General features: G+C 39.8%; 1 long non-coding RNA gene across 1 annotated transcript; it reads left to right on the top strand.

The window, feature by feature from the left end:
- LOC124274953 lies at window positions 1–12,261 on the top strand. The gene is made up of 4 exons (XR_006898093.1): window positions 1–11; window positions 9,196–9,200; window positions 9,594–12,081; window positions 12,113–12,261. It is a non-coding gene; the product is annotated as an uncharacterized LOC124274953 (long non-coding RNA).
- Window positions 12,262–12,479: the final 218 nt, after the last annotated feature.

The following is a 12,479-nucleotide window of genomic DNA, read 5'->3' as shown; positions in this document are numbered from 1 at the left end:
CCATTATTACCGTTTATCTCTATCAGCACACACACACAATCTGCAACTCATATCCTCACTGGCTATAAGTAAATAAAGCCGTATCTTAGACGTGTGGGTCAAGCAGTGGGGTAACCCTTGTTTTCAACAACTCCATACGTTCTGCGGCCAGTGCCATAGGCACAAAATCTATCAGGATGCAGGGACGGAGGTGTGACGTACACCGATCACTGTATAACACGATTACTGGTTCCCACAGATGTCAAATCGTAGCCACTCCACTAAGCTTTTGGACTAAGAAATCCTGCCTTCATGGCTCACCTCCTGTCCACTACTATTGCCCCCCCACCCCCGATGGTGCTGGAATATTGCTAAAAGAGGCGTAAAACCATACTCACTCACTCTTCCCACATGTGTTTGTCATTCTTATAAAATGTCAGTCTTATAAAATGTGAAACTACCAAAGCGTATCCGCTCACATTGGGGAACTTTGAATTGGAATAGGTTGGTTCACCATTGGAATAGCGTCCGTATCCACAACAAATTTTCTCCATGTGGTCTGAGTTACATTGACCTAGTGTTTAGCATAACGGAGTTATGCCCCCTTATCATTATAGGTGTATGGCCTCTCTGTCGTCGTTTGACTTCATAGAAGAAAATCCATTTTTGACATTTATTGGGAGTCATTTTTAGTGTTGAGCGTATAACGTTATGCAAAAGCAAATAAACCCAATTCATATACACTTATGTCGTTCAGATATCAGGCTGTATTTTCTTCGCTCACACTTTCCGTAAAGATGCCAAATTTAAAAATTCGTAGCATAGTGTTTTTATGGGTGCGCGATATAAAGCTGAGAAATTTGCTGTTTTTTTAATAAAATATAACAAAAACTTGGACAACATTTAGCAAGGTCTATTTCTCAAACTGCCGAGGTAGTTGCATCCATCGGGTAGGAAATTTAATATTCTACATTTCTCTGTAAGTTTATAGCCGTACGTAGATCCAGGACCACGCGAGCGCAATTCTCGCACAACGTTTACTGTTCAAACCGTATGAAAGTGTGCGCCTGAAAAAAAACTCGGCATCCAGGGGGCAAAGCTCCACATTGGCTGAACCTGACAGTTCGAAAATCTGATGGGTGTAAGATCATGTCCCTTTGTTCATACGACGCAAGCGAATATTTTAAGGGTCAGCCAAGAAGGAAATGCTATTAACGTCATCATGACATCCCCATACGGATTTTAACTACATGTACTAATATCCTATTGGCTGTCTACCAGTAACTTTTGTGTATGTACTATGATAAACTGAACTGAGGCAAGCGAACCGTCCTCTCACAATCATGCACACAATCTACGATTCAGCATGTAAATATACACATAAAAGTCATATTATGTTAATTTTCATTTGTCAGCATGCAAATCGATTGGTGAAAACTATTATTTATAAATTCTCTCCTGATCAGCACCTTGGCATTAAAGAGAATGTTTTAAAAATTAATTTTGAGAGGACACCACTTGTATGTATATGTATGGGTGATATACAATACAATACAATACAATACGAAACGTTACGGCAGGGCAAGGCAGGGCAGGGCAGGGCAGGGCAGGGCCACTGGGTGACTCATTCGTCACCACTCGCCCCTTTCCGTAACCTCCAAGAAGACTAGGGGCGGTGGGGTAGCCTTGTGCTTAAAGCGTTGGCTCGTCACGCCGAAGACCCAGGTTCGAATCCCCACATGGGTACAATGTGTGAAGCCCATTTCTGGTGTCCCCCGCCGTGATGTTGCTGGAATATTGCTAAAAGCGGCGTTAAACCAAATTCAGTCAATCAGTCCAAGAAGACTCGTCCCCCACTCGATACTTGTTATGTGCGAAAATACGACAGACAAATCAGCACGCGCGTAAATGAGCGCGGTGCTTTGGTAAAAATAATCCCGAGTACTTAAATTGTTTATGGCATTATGTCATTGTTTAAAGAATCATGAAAAATATATATCGTTATATTGAAAGTACAAAGAACATAGCTAAAAGGATTTTGCTGCCTATTATAAAGTTTTTAATAAGAATCATGCCATTGACGGTGAGAGATTCAAATACAGGCACGTGCATTTGTTGACATCACTGCTCTCATGGGTCCAACCGAGTGTATTTCTGACGATCTTGCGGGCTTGTTATGGAGATTGTACGTGCGCTTCGATCAATTTTAGGAAATGTAATTATAATCGCTATGAGTTTCAAAACAATAATATCGTATTTGTCTGTAACTAATCAACTTTAATCTTTAACATTGGGCTTATATTTCATAGCTCTGGGGATATTTTAGTCTGAGTGTTTTTTGGTCATTCATATTTGTTTCAGCGAATTCATTTGAAATTCCACCAGGGTGTGACAGAAAGGTTACACGAATATTCAGTTTGAGAAATATTTTAAAGTCATTTTTTTGAGTATCTGCTTTGGGATTTAATGTAGCTGATTTTTTGTTGTTGGTATATTCAATAAAACAATTCCCATTTGTGATAATTAAACCCTATTAAGAAAATAAAAAATTGGAAATATAAGGTGAACGGCTGTATCAAAGAGGTTTAATTATTTAGAATAAGAAAGTGTAAAAAAACCCACCAAAACCAACAACCTAGCAATACAATGTACATGTGCTTCGGTGATATTAAGAAACTTTGGAATCAAACAGGGATTGGGTATCATTTTTTTAAAAGTAGTTCTGATGTTCATGCGCCAATATGAAATCCTTCCAGAGGGGCACGAGTCGCTATTCGGCTTGTCCCGGAATAACACGAGTTGGTCACGAATGTGTGTGACTGTTGCATTAACGTCTTTTAATGTGCCTAATTTTCACAGAAACAAATAATTCCTTTCAAAATGAAAAGGGGTCGAAGTGAGACTCGATATTCAGAACCTGAGTAAATCTGGGCTTGTTTCATTTTGGGACTTGGGAGGGGAGATAATGCTTTTGAGGGGCTGTGACACTGTGTCACTGAGGGCTCCATACATTGTCTCAAATGTCAGAAATGATGATAATTATGATGCTAATTATGATGATGATGATGATGATGATAAGACAAGGTGCATGCTCAAAGCGTATAATTTACAATTAGGTTCAGGTCACTCTGTAGGAAGCGAGATGAGATGAGATTCACCAGTCCTGGTCATGAGTAGTTTGGAGAACGGCTCTTGGTAGATATTTTTCTGGCGCTTCAGTCAGTTTGCAAGCTGGCAGCCAAGCAAACTGACTGAAGCGCCAGACAAATAGCTGAAAGAAAGAGAGCCGTTCGCCAAACTACGGAGCCCAAGTTTTAGACGGTGGCCTGGTCACTGGTGTTCGTTCACGGGTCGAACCTGTTCACTACACCTTATCCATTGACGAGCGTACCAAAGCACCAATGTACAGCACAGCACAGCACAGCACAGCACAGACACATGGTGTTAGGAAATACTTACCAGCATCAATTAATATTAACTGCTGTTGTTGAATGATGGTGTATATACACATCAGCCTCCACACGCTCAACGGTAAATTGTGAACGTGTACCTGAATATGTAAATAGAAAAAAAAAGAAAAAAAGAGATTAGAAATTCCCCAAGGTAGATGATTTCCGTCCACGGTTGCTCTCGAACATACTGATAATCAGATGGTGTAGCATGTCGGTACTTCATGTAGACAAGGACAACAAACCAGTGGTCGATAGCACGAGCAAGAATCCATGCAGAGAAGGGCACCCAGCAGAGTGTTTCAAGTCTTGACATATTGTACCTATACCAGGTGCCGTGCCGTGCCGTGCCGTGGGCAGGGCAGGGCAGGGCAGGGCAGGGCAGGGCAGGGCAGGGCAGGGCAGGGCAGTTTGTGTCATACAGAAACGAACAAACAACGATACAAAGAAGATTTGGTCGGGTGTCAAGACAGTAGCAGGCATCGTTCGTATTTTCCATGTATTGATTGTGTTGAAATAATATTATATTGGTATATGTGTGGCCGCTGATACCATGTCCAACATTAAGGAACATTATGCAACATTATCTTGATCCAAGCTGCCATACAGCCTTACTACCTATAGGATATGAGCTTCCTTCCACCCCTCCATTCATACAATGTAGAAAGACTTTGAACAGTGTTTATTAATGTTGCTGCATCCCTTCAGGTAGTAAAACTGGCTGCAGATTGCTGGACACCCGTTATAAATAATTCCAAGATATGTCTCTGGTAAATGGCTACTTTTCAGTGATTTCAGTCATGAATGGCTTGGTTCGTTCGTTGTTTAACGCCACACTCCATACGGCGGTGTGTAAACATTGCAGTCTGGACCCATCAATCCAGTGATCAACATCATGAGCACCAATGTACGTAATTTAGATACGATGACATGTCAACAAAGTGAGGGGAGCCTCAACAACAACAACAACAACAACAACAACAACAACAACAACTACAACTACAACTTCAACAACAACTACAAATACAGGTTATAGCTTATAATTTATTCCATTCATGTTTATACAATAAGGGGCGATGGGGTAGCCTAGTGGTTCAAACGTTGGCTCGTCACGCCCAAGACCCGGGTTCGAATCTCCACATGGGCACAATTTGTGAAGCCCATTTCTGGTGTCCCCCGCTGTGATGTTGCTGGAATATTGCTAAAAGCGACGTAAAACCAAATTCAGTCAGTCAGTCAGTCAGTCAGTTTATACAATAAAACATTCGTAGTGTTGATAACGACACAATGTACATAGCATGTCCGACGTTGTCCAACATTTTGCAACATAAGCCGGAGTCAAGCGGCCATTCTGCTTTACCACCCGTGAGATTCGAGCTTTATTAATGTGGAGTAGGTAGCACTTCTCTTAAATGTATCCCTAGGTATCGTTCATACTTTATGGCAATGTGCGTGCGTGCGTGCGTGCGTGCGTGCGTGCGTGCGTGCGTGCGTGCGTGAGTGCTTGAGAGTGCGTGTGTGTGTGTGAGAGAGAGAGAGAGAGAGAGAGAGAGAGAGAGAGAGAGAGAGAGAGAGAGAGAGAGAGAGAGAGAGAGAGAGAGAGAGATATTTCTCAGTCCAACAAGACAACACTATATGTATTCATTTCTCGCTAAGACAGTAATCAGAGAATATTTCTATAAATAGGAATAGGAATATGAACAATTCCAAGTCGGACAGGGAATCCAACAGCTAATCCTTAAGATGAAAGGTGATGCCACCAGAGTAACAGCCAGCAGCAGGACCCAATGTTGGTTTATTACAAGAGACATGGATGAGCTCCCGCACGCACGCACGCACGCACGCACGCACGCACGATGTCCCACTCGTCAATATCGAACAAACAATATATTTATTGTTGATTGATTGAGTAACTATGGTACTGTGTACATCATGTCCAACACTGTAGCACATGATCCAGGCGCAAACGGGCAGTGAGCCTTCCAAGCCTATATGATATGAGTTGTTATTCACCTACCATTACTACAATGTAGGAAAGAAGGTGTTTAAGTGTTACATTGACGGCTGATGAAACTGTCTGTAGTGGGTAATAGGAAGGTTATACTTGCCTGCCACTATTAATATGGCAGAGACGACAGTGACGTTGACCTTGCCCAAATGTAGAGCTGTCAAACCCAAGCAATATGAAACAGCCGGTGGGTTTATGCCCCGAACAGCATATCTTGCCCATGTACAACACCAGCCACTTGTCAACCTCCTCCACTAGATCGGTGTTTGTTGGGAAGGTTGTTGGGAAGGTGGGAAGGTGGAAAGATGGGTGGGTGGGTGTGTGGGTCGATCAATCGATCAATCGATCGTTCGTTCGTTCGTTCGTTGTGAGTGAGGGGGTAGGTAGGTAGGTAGGTAGGGAGGGAGGGAGGGATTAGAGAGAGAGGAGGGAGAAAAGAATGAATGAATGAATGAATGAATGAATGATCAATCGAACAAACAAACAAACAAACAAACAAACAAAACAAAACAAAACGAACTAACAACAACATTTCGTCTGGTATCAAGACAGTAAGGCAGTTGGTATTTTTCATGCAGCAATCGTGTTGATATAATACATAATATATGTGTATGTGTGGCGGTTGTGACTCCGATACCATGTCCGACGTTATTCAACATTGTGCAACATTATAGCGAGCCAAGCGGCCACACTGCCTTACTACCGGTACGATATGAGATTGTTTCCTCCCCTCCAATGATACAATGTTGTAAGTCTTTGAACAGCGTTTGTTAATGTTGCTGCATCTATTCATTAGCTGTAGCTACCTGATTACCTTAAGGCGAGCTGCTCCGTGTCACAAATAACGTACATGCACCCCCTCCCACCCTGCACATCTGAGCAAGACATCAGCTCTATTTGAATATTCTCATTGTTATGAATGCATGAAGCTTGAGATGCTCTTATACCCTGTGCATCGTGTCCAACACTGTACAACACTGTACAACATTATCCAGAGGCAAAGGGCCAGTCAGCCTTCCAAGCTTTCATGATATGAGTTTTACACACTGCTACCATCGCTACAATGTAGAAAGGAGGTGTGTCAGTGTTGCATTCACGTCTGACAAAATTGTCTGTATATTTAGTGGAAACGTTTCGTTACGTACACCATCCTGCCTTATCACCCACACTGCTTAACTTCCACACCAGCCCCTATGCATACATACATACATACATACATACATACATACATACATACATACATACATACATACATACATACATACATACATACATACATACATACATACATACATACATACATACATACATACATACATACATACATTAGGGAGGGATATACAACAACAGATAATATCTTTATACTGTATAGCCTAATACAAAGATACCTCAGCTCAAAAGGTGGAAAGTTCTACGCACTATTCGTTGATTTTGCAAAGGCTTTCGATTCTGTGCAGCGGGATAAACTATGGAGACTTCTACAATCGCACGGTCTTAGTAGTAAAATGAATAAAATGTTGAAGAGTATATACGAAAATGTTAAAGTGTGTGTAAGGAATCAACATGACTTATCTGAACCTTTCATTAGTGAACTAGGTGTTAGACAAGGCTGTATTTTAAGCCCTTTCCTTTTTACGTTTTTCATTAATGAATTAGCAATACAAATATGTGACACATGTACGAATGGGATTCAACTACACCCAGATACAATACAACTATTTCTGTTACTCTTTGCCGATGATATTGTACTGTTTTCTAGTACTGTTAGCGGTTTACAGAAACAAATAGATGAATTAGACACATTTTCTGACCAATATAAATTGTGTGTAAACAGAGACAAAACCAAAATTATCGTCTTTAAGAAAGGTGGCAAACTCTCTAAATTAGAAAAATGGTATTATAAAGGGCAACTACTCAAAACTACCAGTGTTTATAAGTATCTTGGTGTATATTTTTGTAATAGCCTTTCCTGGTCCAAACACACAAAACAAGCGTCAGCACAAGCCTTGAAAATCCTAATCGGTGTTTGTAAAAATATGAGATCGTTGGGTGAAATGTCCTTTCACACATTCTTTAAAATATTCGATATGAAGATAAGTCCAATACTTCTATATGGCTCTGAGATATGGGGATTACAACAATATGACAGTATTGAAAGAGTTCATTTATATGCATGCAAAAAGGTTCTTGGTGTAAAACCGAACACATGTAATAGGATGGTTTACGGAGAATTAGGTAGATTCCCCTTGTTTATATACTCTTCCATTAAAGCCATAAAGTGAGTGATATTAGGGAGTTGTTGTACAAAACTGGTTATGGTTATGTGTGGTGTGATCACAATGTTCAGTTGCATACCAATTTTATCATATCCTTTACACAAAGAATGAAAGATATCTATTTCCAGTCTTGGTCGGAATCACTACTTCTATCCACAAAATGTTTATACTATAACCAATGGAAATCGGACATACGTTTTGAAGACTATTTAGCAAAAATCGGCGTAAAGAAGTTCCGTATAGCTCTCTCTCGTTTTCGTTGCTCTTCCCATGAATTATTTATTGAAACTGGCAGGTATGCAGGTATACAAAGAGAAATCAGAATATGTCAGTTATGTAATATGAGTACTGTTGAGGATGAACTACATTTTCTTCTAATCTGTCCTGCTTATACGACTCTACGAACAAAATACCTAAAGCCATACTATTATAAGCATCCAAGTGTAAGAACATTAATTTCACTATTAACAGATACTACCACATCAATATTACAGAATCTGGCAATGTACATCTATTTCGCTATGAGATTAAGAAAAAGTAATGTTACAGAAAAGAATTTATAAATGATTTCTATCTACTCATGTAAACTTTAAATGTACTACAGGCCTGTGGCCTTTTAAGTACTGAAATAAAGATTGATTGACATACATACATACATACATACATACATACATACATACATACATACATACATACATACATACATACATACATACATACATACATACATACATACATACATACATACATACATACACACACACACACACACACACACACACACACACACATACATACATACATACATACATACATACATACATACATACATACATACATACATACATACATACATTCATACATACATACATACATACATACATACATAGTGCGTGCGTGCGTGCGTGCGTGCATGCGTGCGTGCGTGCGTGAGTGAGTGAGTGAGTGAGTGGGTATGGTATCGTATTACTCCGCTTTTAGCAATATTCCAGACGTATCACGGCGGGGAAGACCAGAAATGGGTTTCACACAATGTACCCATGTGGGGAATCGAACCCCTGTCCTCGGCGTGACTATGCAACGCTTTAACCACAATGGTACCTGCTAAACAACAAACAACAAAGGAACAACCAGTAAAATCATCTCTTTATGACAAATAGGATAAGGAGCGGATGAAAAGACCGGGTGGGGTTGGGGTTGGGGGGGAAGAGAGAGGGGAGGGGAGGAGAAAGAGTCAGGGAACCGAAAGTGGCAAAACCGGAAGTGAGAGGACCGGAAGTGACGGCAGAACCGGAAGTGGCGAGAGAACCGGAAGTGAGAGGACAGGAAATGGAGGAGAACCGGAAGTGGAGACGGCGAGGGCCGTTTTTTGCCCACCACCCTTTACGAGCAAACACCCCCTTTACGATCCTTAGCCCTTGGATCCCCTTTCCGATCAAACACCCCTTTTGGATCCTTAGGGTTAGTTTTCTTTAAGGGTAAGGGTAGGTTACCTAGAAACTGTAAGTGTGTGGGTTTCACTTGGAATTTGTAGAAATTCATCTTGTTTTGAAGTATTTAAGAAAAAAGCTTTCAACTGTCTTTGGTGTTTTAAATGATTATTTGTAGTAATAGCAAGAATATAAAGTTAATGTATTATCTGTTGGTGGAACATGTAATCCTGTTTATATTTCTGGTGTTCCCCAACGTTATATTGCTGGAATATTGCTGAGTCACTCACTAACATGATTTCTAAATTTTACATACAAGTCAGTAAAGGAATATTTCATAATTTAATGTTTTCATTCCATGTGATACTATTTCAGTTGTTCTTTGTTTCTATTACTGATAACCACATCTTTCAAAGTAATGTTTGCATTTTTGTTGAGAAATGATTATTAGTCTGTTTGACGTAAGCGTTGTTTTTAAATTCTGCAATTATTGATCCTCGTATAGCTAGTAGGATGAACTTAGGATATAACACAGGGCTGGTGTACATAGAACTTACATATACATGTATTATGTTTCCACATTTTGTGCTATGCAAAACCGGACAGTCTTCATTGAGACAAGATATATGCATACAAGTATTTGCCTACAATTTAAGTCTTGATTTCTCTCTAATAAGGCCATGACAAGCTGTAAACATAGGTGTCTCATTCATATACGCCAAGATTGGTTTGGTATTAATATGGTTAAAGTACAAGTTGCATGTATTAATAGATTGTCCAGGATTCAGGAGTTATCTTTCCTTGACCAAAATATCTCATATATGTCTCAAAAAGGCTTTTACTGAAAATAAAGGAAAATCTAGGTGACACAGACTGTTCTGAAAATAATCTTTTGATCAGAAACACTTTTTAACATTTCATGGCCAGATGCTTCACTGCGGTGGTCTATAGTGTTTTCCTAGAAATAGTTGAAATATCCAATGTTTTCCTGCAGTTGTGATAAAGAGTTTTAGTAGCAGAGAGGTAGTTCATATGTGGATGAATCTGTTCATTGTAGATATGCATGAACCCTATTGTCACTTGTGAACATATACTCATGGAAACAAATAAGGGAACACACGAAAGTACAAGTGATCCTTTATTCTTTTCCAGGTTTCTTCACAAGGTATGTATAGCACTGTGAGTGACATTCTGGAAATAAGGAAGGAACACTTGTACTTTCATGTGTTCCCTTATTTGTTTCTATGAGTATATATGTATTAATATGTGTAAGACTGGCATCTGTAATGATTCACTGGGGTCTTTGTCCATAGTATGGATATAACATGCTACTTTCAATGTTACAAGAACAGGTTATGATCGTGATAGTCATAATTGATGCACCAGTATCACTTGGTGTAAGACTTGCCAGGAACATGTGATCGTGGGTTTGAATTCCATACTGTTTCTAAGTCTGTCTGTCTGTCTGTCTGCTTCTTAAAATGTTCATGGCCAGCTCCAAGTAGTCAGCATGTAAGACGTGCATGTCGTGAGGATTTCCTCATGCATCAGGCTGTGTGGTGGCTGAAGTACAGGGTGACGTTCAACCCATTTCACTCCAAGAACATACTGATGTATAAACAACACAAAACCTCAAGAATAACTAACAGCATCACTTGACTTTGAATGACGATATCTCAAATGACTCTGACACTGAGATGGTACATTTCAGACGAAATCGAAATCGGCTTCATACCCATCATAGATCTCAGTCTTACATCTATATGCATGTTCCCAGTTTCTCAACCAACCTTTGTACATCATAACTGCCAAACTTGCCTTCTTCAAACACTGTAACAAAGACCATGTACTCAGTGTTCCAAGACTGGAAGCCAGGGGTGCTTGTGATGATCCTGGTTGTGAAGACTTGGGGGCTTCTCAGATTCCATAGCAGCCTAGCCACAGGACCCCTGGACTCCCATTAATTATAAACACTGTAATGCCAAATAATGTATTCTGTATTCTGTGTCTGTGTATTGGCTCCTACTGTCTGGCTGAATTTGAATCGGCAGTTCATCAATTTTGTATGTCTCCTCCCTGATTGTATGACAGACTCAAATTCTGAAGACTTGGAAAAGTTCTTCAGATGCTTGTAACTCCTGAAAATATTTGTTGATGGATTTGGACTCGACATCAGTTTTGTTTTACACTCCAGGTTCTATCATGGAACAATTGATTCCCATGCATACCTGGCCGCACTGGTGTAAGTTCAAACCCCTATTTCACCTACACTGAGCACGAAACTGAAAGGTTGCTGAATTTTGATCCATAAACCACATTTGAGATACCTTTGGAATGTGTCCTCGGAACCAAACTGATGTTTATTGCCTGCAGGTTCAGAAAGTTCTGTGAAGTTTGAAGGAAATGAGTACACTGGTTGCCTAGTTACAACCTCACATCAATATGTCAGATCTCTTAGCAAAGTTTGTAAATATTTGTAAAGTATTTTTGTCCACCACAGAAATTAGAGTCTCTGCTAATAGTCTAGATTGTACTGTATAGTCTTGAATAGACAAGTGAAAAGACTTCACATCTAGGCTTCAACAAAAGAATATTATTCCTGAGAATACACTTGAAACATAATTTACCAAGAAAATGAAAAGAAACAGGCAGCGTCCATCCTAAATGCAGTGTGTAGTGGTCAGATAATCTGTAGAACTTCTACAGATATACCAAATAAAAGTGTTTTGGATCATAGACATATTGGGGATATGAGGTCATTGCATTTAGCTTCCTAAAGTCATAAAAGGTGATTAGGTGGTTATATAGCTGCTGTGAACATATGCAGAACATATGTTGATATTTATGCAAATATTTCTTGTTACATATTCAAGAAAAAGAAAAATTTGAGAAGAAAAATAAGAATAATGAAAAGTTCATTTGTTCAAACAGTAAGCCTTGTGTTCATTGTTGAACTAGCTACGATTGCAGGATGTGTTGATCATTGAACAAGCTAGAAGTTGGCAGTTCACAGATTATTGAACAAGCTAGGATTGCAGGATGTGTTGATCATTGAACAAGCTAGGATTGCAGGATGTGTTGATCATTGAACTAGCTAGGATTGCAGGATGTGTTGATCATTGAACTAGCTAGGATTGCAGGATGTGTTGATCATTGAACTAGCTAGGATTGCAGGATGTGTTGATCATTGAACAAGCTAGGATTGCAGGATGTGTTGATCATTGAACTAGCTAGGATTGCAGGATGTGTTGATCATTGAACAAGCTAGGATTGCAGGATGTGTTGATCATTGAACTAGCTAGGATTGCAGGATGTGTTGATCATTGAACAAGCTAGG

This window comes from Haliotis rubra, unplaced genomic scaffold (genome assembly GCF_003918875.1).
Source record: "Haliotis rubra isolate DU_JTF1 unplaced genomic scaffold, ASM391887v1 Scf1964, whole genome shotgun sequence".
Lineage (NCBI taxonomy): Eukaryota > Metazoa > Mollusca > Gastropoda > Lepetellida > Haliotidae > Haliotis > Haliotis rubra.
This window is presented reverse-complemented; position numbering and strand designations above follow the sequence as displayed.